Source organism: Pinus tabuliformis, chromosome 3_2 (genome assembly GCF_031772625.1).
Source record: "Pinus tabuliformis cultivar Carrire ecotype Pingquan chromosome 3_2, CPIR1, whole genome shotgun sequence".
Lineage (NCBI taxonomy): Eukaryota > Viridiplantae > Streptophyta > Pinopsida > Pinales > Pinaceae > Pinus > Pinus tabuliformis.
The window spans coordinates 433,948,351-433,961,942 of record NC_142302.1 but is presented as its reverse complement, the minus strand read 5'-3'; the positions used below and the strand labels follow the sequence as shown (position 1 = coordinate 433,961,942).

General features: G+C 37.1%; 1 pseudogene; it reads left to right on the top strand.

The window, feature by feature from the left end:
• The first annotated feature begins 792 nt into the window (after window positions 1-792).
• Window positions 793-10,923, top strand: LOC149181177 (pentatricopeptide repeat-containing protein OTP51, chloroplastic pseudogene; annotated as a pseudogene).
• The last annotated feature ends 2,669 nt before the right edge of the window (window positions 10,924-13,592 follow it).

Here is a 13,592-nt window from a genome sequence, read left to right as displayed (position 1 = left end):
GATTGAAAATTTGAGTAACTTCCTGTAAATTTCATCTACCTCTGTATATTTGGAAAAGGTGGGCTTAGTAATAAAAATGTATTTGATTTTATGCTGGATGTATAAATCAAATTGCAATGCCTCTAGGAAGGATCTCCCTGTTACACTCCCATGTATTCTTCCAAATTTGGCACTGTCTCTAGCAATGGCCATCGATTTCTGGCTATAATCAGGCAATGCCATTAATTTGTCATTCAAAACCAGAAAACCTGGAAGTCCCTTTTGACTGAGGACCTCAAACTTGTTGAAGAATCTCTGGACACCATTCTCCAGAACTTGACACTTTTTCTCCAGCCGCAACATAAGATTTCTCTTGGTCAATACTTTCTTGATTTCTAATATGGTCTCGGTTCTGTCTTCTATTTCCATTCCTTCCAACTCATATTTGTTTTTAGAATTTAGAAATTTGATGAGGTCTGTGGCTTCAGTTGGCTTGTCCCCTAGCATTTCCCTAATTTCTTGAATGACTCCTCTAGATTTATGAATCAGTTCATTTTGCTAAAAGTAAACTGTATTAATGGCTAGATCTCTGTCATTGATTTGTTGATATCTATCCATATGTTCTCCTTAACTTGAGATTAGGTATGAGCTATGAAAGATTCCTTTTCCAATTATTGTATCCTTTGCATCAGCCTCTAATATTTATGTACCTCTTTCAATTGAGAATTTTCAATTCTTGCTTTCTGTTCCGGTAGAGTCCTCACCTGTCCTTGTAGTTTCTTGATTTCCTTCCCTTGTAAAGACAAGTCTTCCATGGCTTTTACCAATTTACTTGAGCCATCTGAAGTTGGTGAAGGGGGTGTTGTGGATGTAGAAACTCCTACTATAGTTGTTGTAGTCGCTGCTGTTGAAGTTGATGTAGAAGCTCATGTTTGCAATATTGTTGCAAGAGGTACTACATCGAGTGGTATTATAGCTAGTTGTGCATTTATTCTTTCTCCTTGATCATCTTGTCCATTTTTTCTGCCGTGTCCCTTATCCATGCATTTTTCTCTGAGCCTCTCTTCTTTTTGGCTCTCTATCTCCCCCACTCCGTTTGCTTGTGGATCCTCGGTTGCTGATGTTTTCAACTATTTTCTAAGTGCTCCTATGTCAGCATTCTTGTAAGGACCTGATTCCTATTATTAGAGCCTCAATCTATTATACACTAACAGATCTATTTTCCTGCTGATTTAAAAGTAATAAAAGGAGCTTACTGACCTTCTTACATAGCTTTAAACATTTAACATCTTATCATTTTATCATAAGCAACATAAATTAAGGTGAGCACTCCATTGATATCAACTTAGCAAGAGTAGTCGATGGAAAAATACCTATTCCGGTGGTTGATGATGATACCTTTGTCTTATATCTCCAGCTGAATGCTCCTTCTCACTGACCCAACCGGATTTACCTCCCAGCCAACTAGGAAATAAATTCCTAGCCCAGGAAACCTCCACAGGTTCCCTAGCCCTCCGTGCCCAAGTCCAACCAGATATAGTGTGTCCTCAAGAAGAATGTGAAAAACCAGATAACAATACTTTCCTCCTCTCAAACCCAAGAAACCTCCATAGGTTTCCAAGGTCTCCCAAAATCATAACAAGTCCAATCAATCACAACCAACCCCCACAATCATAAGCAAGACCCCCCAACCTCCCCCTTCTTCCTTCCCCCTTCCCTTTTTATACCCTCCTTCCCTTCTCCATCTCAACCACCTCTCATTAATGTCATTAACTTCTCATCCATCCTTACAGTTGACTTCTCTTCTCCCAAGTAAGCTAGGAGTACATTTGGAAATGTGACATGAATATAAAATTGAGAATTTAATGGGAAAGGATCATGTCTTCTCCCAAGTAAATCTGAAAAGTACATTTGGGAATGTGAGGTGAATATATATATATATATATATATATAATTAAATGGAGAGGACTATGTCTTCTCCCAAGTAAATGTGAGGGTACATTGGCGAATGTGAGATGTAATTACATGGAGAGGACCATGTCTTCTCCTTAGTAAATGTGAGGGTACATTGGGGAATGTGAAATGAATATATATATTGATAATAAGATGGAGAGGACTATGTCTTCTCCCAAGTAAATGTGAGGGTACATTGGGGAATGTGAGATGTAATTACACGGAGAGGACCATGTCTTCTCCTTAGTAAATGTGAGGGTACATTGGGTAATGTGAAATGAATACATATATTTTGAAATAATGGAAGGAGACCATATGCTACCTAATATTCAATTTGAGAAGGTAAGTGGGGAATTTGAATAATGGAAATCATGAATTTTATATTAGACCAATATTTCTCAATATTTTCAGATAATGTAAACATTAACAAAATTTGTAGGATAAGATTTAAGTGGGGCATTACATACACCCCTCCTTCAGAACACTTCGTCCCAAAGTTAGAATGAAAAGATGCAAGGAGTTTGAAAGCATATCAACCAGAGAGAGTTATAGCAATAAAATCGGATAAGTCCGACAATGACATTTCTTGCCACCAAGAGTCTCCAACTGATCTATATCTTCCTATCCACTCTGGCCTACTTCCATTCCCACCCTATCCGTCCTCTGCTGCCTTATCAGTGGCAAAGGCCATACTGACCACTGATAAAATCGACATGGTGGGAGCATCGAATGCCTCGACTGAACTTTCCCCAGCAGGCATCTGGAAATCGTCATCACACGTCTGGGGGGAGCGTTCAACTGTCCTCCCCACGATTCCAGGTTTCGAAGGATACATGGCAAGAAACACCTCCACTCCTCCTTCAGAGCACGGACCACACAACAGAGTTGGTTGGACTTGTCATAGAATAATCCAGTCAGGTCATCTTGCCACCTGTCATTTTCATTTTACTCATGTAATAAGAGTGCATATCAAGTAGATACCGAATGTAATAGAACAATGTACATCGTACCTTTCCTCATTGGTCATCTCAACCTTCCCCAATGGAATAGTAGATCTTGGTTATCATACCATTCTTTCCAACCTATATTTTAGTTCTCATCCACGCATATATACAACCACAAAATAGATATAGATACATGATCTTAAACATCATGTTTAGTAAGCCGAGTGTCCATGTGTCAATTTTTGTTGTTCATACTGGAAATAAATCTTACATCAGATAAATCATAATTTCACTAAGTCATTGATTAGATAAATCATATCTATATAAGCCTATACGATGCAACAATAACTCTGACAAGTCATGCACTAGATAAATTGTAACCAAGTAAGTCACACATTTGGTCATACATCCAACATTTCCATCATCAATACCAAATCCATCAATTGATTTTCACATGTCCAACCAAATGTGTATAATGTTCATAAATAACAACATGCAACTGCAAAATAGAACCTTAACATAGGTGGCTATCTACGTAAAAATGGGGCATCATAAATGCTCATGTGACATCCTTGTGGAACCCTTCAATAACAATTAGATTTGAAATAGATTCAACTATTGGTCATGGAAAATAGTATTTGAACCCGGATATCCTATAAGGTGGTACCGAACCAAAATAATGGCAAGCAATGGATTAGTGCACTATCAATTCCACTAGAAGGTGTTAGTATAAGTTTTATGCATATAGTTTATTTAAAACCTTAGTGGATATAAAAGTCCCACTCTTCCAATTTGATGGTTTTTCATTCTTCCAAACCCATTTAGTTAATCTTGAAAATAAAAGGCTCAAAACTTCAAAAATTGTTTCCAACATGATTTTCATACTTTAGTTTTTTTTGTAAATTGAGAGAATGTCCTCTAAATGTCAAAAGGTTCAAATTTATTATATATTTAATCATTGTTTACTAGCACCATAACAATTTCATGACATATAATGCAGCTCACAATATGACCAGACAAATGAGAAATAATTAAACGAGTGGAATAATTGCCTTTGTCCTGCTGCTATTAGTATTTCCCCTCTAAATGGCACCGCATTTCTAAAGATGCTTACTCCTTTCATAAGTGGCCAGTGACCACAAAAGTTGCGAAGAAAGTTGAGGGTCCTTTTATCCAAAACTAGAGACACATTATTTTTCACGACATTTTTATTCAACACTAGAATAAGGGTAAAAGTGTACCGTAATATTTTCATTGGTCTTTTATTGACTAAATAAGCTTCCATTATAAAATCCCAAATTCTCTACGAATTGATCTTCTCATTTAATTTAATATCATTAAAGATAACTATCACAGTGAGCCTTACACAAGTCCATAGTATTCAATCTATGTTTTCACTAGAAAATTCTACCCCACTAGACCATCTTTGTTAGGCCTCCCTTTGTTATGCACCATGCAATAATTGTTGGCATCCTCTTTTCCTCAACCTTAGGTTACATCATGTCAGCCCATTTTTCTTTGGATTGTTTGCCTGCTAGTTTTATTGTTTTTCCTTGTTACCTGTACCTATTCATTATCAACTAATTTCTTGATTACTTTCTAGATTTCTTTGTCTTAATAAATAAACAACATGACAAAGCATACTTAGTTACAAGACTAGGCTTAATATGTATGGATTAGAAGAAACCATTACATTGAATCTCACCATGCTAGATTGATGCATTCTAGCAAAAATCGATTTTTGGAGAAGTTCAATTCAATTAAGAACACTTTAACAAATTAACCATGCCTTTAAAAAAAACTATCAAATGGTAAGGATAGTACCAGATCACTTAGGGAAAAATCTTTCCATGCTTTGGGCTTTGTAGTAACTCAAACCACTCTATACTATATCCCTATGTTTAAAGTAGAGGGTATTTAAATGACATGTGCTAATCAACGGAAGTCATGAGCATTACAACCATAAACTAAATTTAGGTCTTTGCTGTGACATCCTCACTATATTGCAGATCCGGTGTCTCCATTTATAGGTTCCAAGAAGCTTAACAACCTCATCTGCTTATTTATATAATCATTCATCTACAGGAAGCATGCAATGTTAAGATTAAAATTTGTACAAAGATAAAGCTTATAATGGCCTTAGGGGCTTAATGGTTAAGAACATGTATTTCTTTGTAAGAGGTCATAGATTCAAATCTAGAGGGGATTAGAGAAGGTAAACCTCCACAGACTTTAGTAGTCAAATTGTTGCAAGGAGGCGGATCCCTTGTCCCAGAAACAAGGGGTCCCATAAACCAATTTCGTGTTTGGCTTGGCCATGACCTATTATTATTATTATTATTATTATTATTATTCAAAGGGAGAGTCTAGCTCTGTTTGTAGAATGTATTTGACATAGGCATAACATCAACATAGAACCAACTTGTAGTAGAAGTATGTTGAAGATCTGTTTTAATATAAAGCCTCTTTCTCACTTTTTAAGCCATGAAGGTACGAGGGAAACAGTCTTCAAATGTAATGATGCTGGGATAATCACAAAGGACTCCTAGCTTCTTTGGAGATGAGCCTAAGTGCGTTGGGTAAACAAGTCATGCTATATATGGGAGCCTTTAAATGTAAAGAAGCTGGAAAAACTACAAAAGACTCCCTAACTTCTTTGAAGATCGACCTTAAATGATTGGGTCAATATAACATACCATTTACAGGAGACTCCTCGGATCCAAAGATGTGTCCAAGCCTAGGTGATATCCCCTAACTGTAGTCGTTTCAGTCTAGCCAACAAAAGACCAAATTATTTTCATGACATGAAGACAGTTAATCACTTGAAGATGGTTGTTTGGAGAACAACTTGAAGATAAATATAATCTTGTAAGGATATTGTCACCCTGCAAGAACTGTCCAATGATGAGATTAATTGACTGGAAGACAACTGCTCCCATGGTGATGGAGGTTTGAACTAAAATTTGTCAAAAACAATCAATAAAAATCAATAATATTCAAAATTGCAAGAATGCGAGCAAGCTCCTATAGATAGAAACACTTAACAGAGTTTAGTAGAAATTGAACTACTTTTAGCTCCAGTTCCCTTATAGAAAGAAGAACTGAGAGACTCTAGAGTCTGGAAAGAAAGATTGGGCCCCAAAGAAACAATTTATTTCTGCCATGGACTATTACTAACAACATAGACCTGACAACAGAAATAGATTGAAGTCCCATCCGTTAAAACTAGGGAGGTCAAACACTATATCAGCTAATAATGTTGCCTGGTGTAAAATGCTTTGCAATGAATCTCTACATATCCATCCAATTTGTATGTAGCTTTGGCTATACTCAGGTTCTTGATTTAGCTTTTATGGTCTATCACGTGCAAGTTTCCAAGTGCTATTTTGCATATTAAGTTTCTTCCTGCTCTAGAAAACTAGAAAATTGTTTGTGTCTGAATCCCTTTCACTAAAAAGGCACACTTTACAGTCGCTACTGCAATATGATTTAATCTTAAACATAAAAGGAGGTAATGAACTATCTATATGAATGATCACTGATATCCCTCATGTCAGAAAGTTGCAAAAAGGGACTATAAAGAGGAACAAATGTGGCCCCCTGAGCTTGATAACAGGCCAAGGAAAAAGGATAGAACTGTGCTCCCACTCTAAATCTTGGCAGTTCTTCAGCGAAGGATAAGTATATTGCAGAGGGAAACGTTCCACAAAGTTACGAACTCGTGATTGGACTGCACATCAAAAGGATAAGGATATCAAAAAAATGGCTCAAAAACTATAACCTGATAAGGATAAGAAGATTGCAGAGGGAAACAATCTACATATCGAGTAGAATGTACATCATCATTGTCCCCAAAGCAAAGGATAGATCTCACTTAAAGGCTCAGAAACAATAACTTGCATGGATAAGCAGATGAAAGAGCGAAAGGATCTACACAGACATCAGTTAAAGTAAATCATTAGAGGCTCTGAAGCATACGACGAAGATCAGGTAAAGGGTCCAAAACCATACACCAATACAGATCAAGCAGGCCGCAGAGAACAACACCCTATAACACCATAAGTAGAACACACATTATTGATGTTCTAGAGGCAGAGGATGGACATCAACCAAAGATTAAAATACAGTAGCCTGATATTTATGTAGGTAGTTATAAACAGACACAGACCACGTAGGGAAATAAAGTCCATTAAAGAGTAAGCTTCTGAATTCAGTTTGTCTAAAGTGATGCTTTCTGCAAGTTTCTGGGCCAAAAAAAAAAAAAAATTGCCATGACCACTGTATCCATTGATGATCATAACAATTAAACCAGAACTTGCTACCACACTATACATCTTCATGAGCATGTCTAACTAATGGATATGGGTCAGACAATAGTTTTTCCACCATTAGGAAACAACATCATAGTAATTGTGACTACATCTCCATCCTATTACCAACAAAGCCACAAAATTGAAACCTGTTTCTAAAAAAAGAGATCACAACTGATGATAAATACAATGATATGAAATTTTAATTACAAAGAAACCCGTATATACTAAAAACCATTTCACCAGTTATGGAAACGAGTCAGGCCACGATTTTTGTTTTGATTTTGAGTTAGTAAAGTTTAGGGCTCAAGACTGCTCTGTCATTTCATACTGCCAAGTGATAGTGATCTGCACTATTGCTGATATTCTAGGTTTGAAGCACTGATCTGATGCAATGCTATTGGCAAACACTTTACCTAGAAAGCATTGAGTTTGCAAGGTTGTAACCTTGAATTTGGGCCTCAACTAGCCAATTCAAACTATGCTCAAGATGAAAGAATCTTAACAACTTTAGGTTGCATACAGAGAGTATGCAGATTGAAGCTGGCTATCAGATTTTCTGGGGTAAAGTGTTGCCTATTAGAGCACATTGATTTTAATGGCATAGTAGAGTAGGCATAGGGTTGTGGTGTTGGAGAAACAAGTTACCTTGGACGTTTTAAAATGGATCAACACTGTTGAATTTACAATTGATCAACATTATTGCATTTAGATACTATTTTGCGAAGAAAAGTTTGGAAGAGAAGGATTGATTCATAAAGCCATCAACTGCTTGGGTTGACATTTGGTATGCATTCATATACTCATGTACATTATTGCAATTGCCATCCAAAATGAAGGAGATCTGTAATCAACCTATGCCAAAATTTCAACGCTTCCTCAAATGCATTATTTGACCAACATTTAGTTTATCATGCTAACAAAGGCTCGTATGCATGAGAACATGCTAGAAATAATCACATGCACTTGGGCAGATCAGCTTCCATTTTTATGAGAATTGGTTGAGCCACTCCAAATGCATATGGCTATGCTCCTGCGTTGGTTTGGTCACCTACCACATTAAATTTTCAGGGGCAGACAGACTGTCTAGTGAAAATTTTGAGAACAACCCAAATTCCTCAAGAATAGAGATGCCATGCTTATCAGGATGGTTCTCATGCTTATCAAGATGGTTCTCATGCTTATCAAGATGGTTCTCATGATTGTGGAGACATGCTATGAGTATTGTTTATTGGGTATATTGAGGATGTTGCAAGATCAGGGAAGGTTGCTTCCAAGGAGGGGAGATGAAACCTGTTGTTAAAACTGATGATGGGTTTGAAACATGTCTCATGCGTACATAGAAGACATATTTTCAGAGGGACTGAGCCATTATCTCTAGCTTTGGAAGCATGAAAACTGGGCCCCTTGCAAAAATTCTAAGATGAAGATGGGCACCCCTGGTTATGTATTCCAAGAATATTATGAGGCCACCTTTGCCACAATATCCTTTATATTTAGTGGGTATGCATTGCTTTTGGGTGTACTAAGATACACAGATATAACAGTGAAGGAAACAAAGGCCCTAATTGTTCTGGGAGATGTGCATTGTGTGCTTTTCACATTGATATATTGGCTCCTATTATATTATGCAATGGAGCTTGCTCAATCATTATCCATGTATCCAACAAAGCCAGAGTGCTCACGAATGTACAAATACTAAAATTTCATGTACCATTGGTTTACCACAGTGTACTCTTTGTTATAATATATATATATATATATATATATATATATATATATATATATATATACACACTTGGATCCTGCTTAAACCTTGAACTAAACTCATAGCATACATTGCATCAAGGCAGTGGTGGTGAGGTATGTATTACTGTCCACTAATCTCTTCTACACTGTAGCATCAATTTCGTTCTTGACCTCTTCTACACTATAGGATCAACTTTGTTCTTGCCATCATCATTAAATAATTTCTCACTGAAGATTGTAGGTGTGCTCACTAGCATTCATTCTTCTCATTATGGCTTACATTGAAGCACCGGTTAAAGGTTTTGTTGATGAAGCCTGTGACATATACAATCGCATGATTCAACTTGGAGGGTATCAGCCAAGTCTCAGCTTATAAAATTCTCTTTTTAAGGCCCTATTACGTGGCACAGGAGGGACTGTGAAACATCATTTAAGACCAGCAGAAGCTGTGTTTCAGAATTTGAAAACAACAGGGCATAGGATAAAGGAGGATATTTATGAAGGTTTAATACAACTACCAAGATTGTATATATCATGAAAGAATAGTATGTCTAAGAAATAAGATGAAGCAACCAGGATTTAAGGAAAGTAGAGACTTACTTGTCTCAATACTCAGGGTCTGTTCAAGACATGCAGATGTAAAAGAGGCAAAAAGAACTTGGGCAAAGTTAGTTGACACTGGTGTAGGTCTCACTTCTTAGGCTTATGTGTATCAAATGGAAGTTTATGCCAATGATGGACAACCTATGAAGTCTTTGGAGATATTCACAAAAATTCGGGGGGAAGGAGTCTTCATGAGTGTGATTGCTTATTTGAAAATTATTGAGATAATGTCAAAAGCCCAAGAAAAGGAACATGCGGAAAACTTTATGAAGCAATTTGAGGATAGTGGTCTGAAGCCATTGCAACCATCCTATGTGGACATGATGCAAATGTATATGTGCTTGTCTATGTATGGTGAAGTTTCGACCTAATCGGGAAGCTTATGAAATATATCTTGAATCCTTGATTAAATGTGGCATGCTGGAGAGGGCTGAAGGGGTTTTTGCAGAGTTTGCAAAAGGATTATGCAATTGGTATTAAATCCAATATGTGCAACATAATGCTAGAGGGATATCTCAATGATGGTCAAGAAGAAAGGATCAAACAATTGTATGATGAAATGTGTCAGAAGAAATGTGACGTTGAGCCCACATTGATGCTACAAATAAAACCGTTGCTCAATTTGGGCGACAAAAATGTTAATAAGCGTCTCAGCTTGAAACTTGTTGCAGAGCAGCGTGAGATTTTAATTGCTATATTTTTGTCTGGTGCTAAGGTAGAATCGTACGATGAGAACAAGACTTTTGAAGTTCATTTTGAGTTCAATGAAACATTTGAGGTACAGGATGTATTGAAAGCACACATATACGACACATTTTATGAATGGTTGAAACCAGTTGATCGATTGAAAATTCAAGCTGAAGACATACCGCCTCATTTTTCTACTGTGAGTCATGGTAGTTTTCGATTTTATGCAAATCAATTTAGACCAGGGGGACAGATGGTAATGCCACGGCTTATACATCGGTGGCTATCTCCCCAGTGTTCTAGCATACTGGTATATGTATGGTGGACGTAAGAGCACCTCTGGAGATGTTATATTTTATGCACAAAACTATAAAGTTGAAGATGTTGAATGTGTTGGGAAAGCCTTGAGAATGAAGTCAATAAATTGTGTCATAAAAAGGAAGGGAAAGTAGTGTCAGATACGACGTCAAGGTAAGGATGCGATCTGGGTTTGGGAGTTGATGGAGCCTTACATATTGGATCCATTGAAAGAGCTTTTGAAACCTAAAGCTAGAGTTATTGAAAATGGAGCAGGAAATGAAGATACTGATTTTTATTCAGAGGACGAGTTTAATGAGGGGAGTTCTGAGCCCATGAGTGATTCTCACTCTCAGGAAGGGATTAAAGAGATGGAAACAGAGTTGGAAATTTTAACATAGTAAGCACAGCGAATGAACCTTTTTGGCTACACAACTTAGCGTCCAGATTGCATTTGCTGCAAGGACATGAGAATACTCTCTACAGTGATGAGAATCGAACATTCTGACATGAAAGAGCATGTCATTTCTTCTAGTTCATGATCAGTTAAGAATGATGGGATTCAATGATGGATGTGTGACACGAGTAGATGATCTGAATGTGCTGGATATAGAAGATTGAAGGGCTCTTAATTTATTTGTAAGCCTAAAATGAGAAATTGAATGTAGATTCACAAGGCACATAGCCTCGGTTAATGATATCATCAAACACATCACGGCATCTCACAACTTTTAGGTCATTGGCTAGAATGTCTACTAGTTTACTAGCAAGTTCAAGGTCAAATTCAAACCAATCTTGTTGGATCAACGATTTATACACTCTGTGACCGATATTGCTTTGGCGTATTCGAAGAAGATGCATGATGATATATTTGACATCCTCCTGTTGAATCCATTTTCGTTGTCAGTTGAGGATTCTGATCATGGGAGCCGGGTCATGTGCAGGCAATTCCTTGCAGAGCCAGGAAATCTTCCTCCTCCTCCATTCCTCTGAAAACTCCTCCAACTCTGTCTCATCGTTCCCATCTGAGCTCCTGCTTAAATGGGTTTCATCATCTGTCTCCACTCCCGCTTAAATGGGTTTCATCATCTATCTCCACATCGGTCCAATTCTCCTGTAGGCCAGTCGTGGCAAAGCAATATACTAGAATCTGCTTCTTCACAGCTGGCTTAGCCGAAAAGCTATGGATTTCGAGAGTGGGACGGTGGGGTGGTTTTTTTTTGGTTCATTAAACAGTATTAAGGTGACTAAGATTAAGATTGTTGTTGTTTAATAAAATAGGACTTTTCATGTTTTTGCTTTCGAACATTATGACAATTATTAGGGGATCAATAAGTTGGCCCTTTATTTTATTTCTTTAATATTACATGCACCAGAATTAAGATGCTCTAATGGGGTTGCTGAGCACCAAAATTAAGATGCTCTCATGGGTAAACGCGGTTAATCACAACAACTTAACAGCTACAAGGTCGGAAGTTCAAGCCCTCCTTCTAGCGGCATTTGGGTTTTAGTGGGCTTTGGGTCTAGATTTTGAACCAAAGCTCTGATACCATGTGTAAGGACCTCATTCCTATTATTAGAGCCTCAATCTATTATACACTAACAGATCTATTTTCCTGCTGATTTAAAAGTAATAAAAGGAGCTTATTGACCTTCTTACATAGCTTTAAACATTTAACATCTTATCATTTTATCATAAGCAACATAAATTAAGGTGAGCACTCCATTGATATCAACTTAACAAGAGTAGTCGATGGAAAAATACTTGTTCCGATGGTTGATGATGATACCTTTGTCTTATAGCTCCAGCTGAACACTCCTTCTCACCGACCCAACTAGATTTACCTCCCAGCCAATTAGGAAATAAATTACTAGCCCAGGAAACCTCCACAGGTTCCCTATCCCTCCGTGCCCAAGTCCAACCAGATATAGTGTGTCCTCAAGAAGAATATGCAAAACCAGATAACAATACTTTCCTCCTCTCAAACCCAAGAAACCTCCATAGGTTTCCAAGGTCTCCCAAAATCATAACAAGTCTAATCAATCACAACCAACCCCCACAATCATAAGCAAGACCCCCCAACCTCCCCCTTCTTCCTTCCCCCTTCCCTTTTTATACCCTCCTTCCCTTCTCCATCTCAACCACCTCTCATTAATGTCATTAACTTCTCATCCATCCTTACAGTTGACTTCTCTTCTCCCAAGTAAGCTAGGACATGAATATAAAATTGAGAATTTAATGGGAAAGGATCATGTCTTCTCCCAAGTAAATCTGAAAAGTACATTTGGGAATGTGAGGTGAATATATATATATATATATATATATATATATATATATATATATATATATATATATTGATAATTAAATGGAGAGGACTATGTCTTCTCCCAAGTAAATGTGAGGGTACATTGGGGAATGTGAGGGTACATTGGGGAATGTGAAATGAATATATATATTGATAATAAGATGGAGAGGACTATGTCTTCTCCCAAGTAAATGTGAGGGTACACTGGGGAATGTGAGATGTAATTACATGGAGAGGACCATGTCTTCTCCTTAGTTAATGTGAGGGTACATTGGGTAATGTGAAATGAATACATATATTTTGAAATAATGGAAGGAGACCATATCCTACCTAATATTCGATTTGAGAAGGTAAGTGGGGAATTTGAATAATGGAAATCATGAATTTTATATTAGACCAATATTTCTCAATATTTTCAGATAATGTAAACATTAACAAAATTTGTAGGATAAGATTTAAGTGGGGCATTACAATTCTTCTTCTTAATTATCTTTTTTGCTGCCTTAACATTGCTTGGGTCATATCCTATCTGAATGACCAAGTCTTCCAAGGATTTTATCTTATTACCTTTTGCTAAAGAAGAAACATTTTCAAGTTTTAATTGGGACTGAATATTAATCAGGGATACCTGCAATTTGGAAGAAATCATTGCAGTACTTTTCAATGTCGAATATATCATCTCTCCAGTCTGCCTATGCATGTTCATCTAATCAACAAGATGGACATCCTTTGCATCGAACCCAAATGTAGTTTGCTTGTAATCT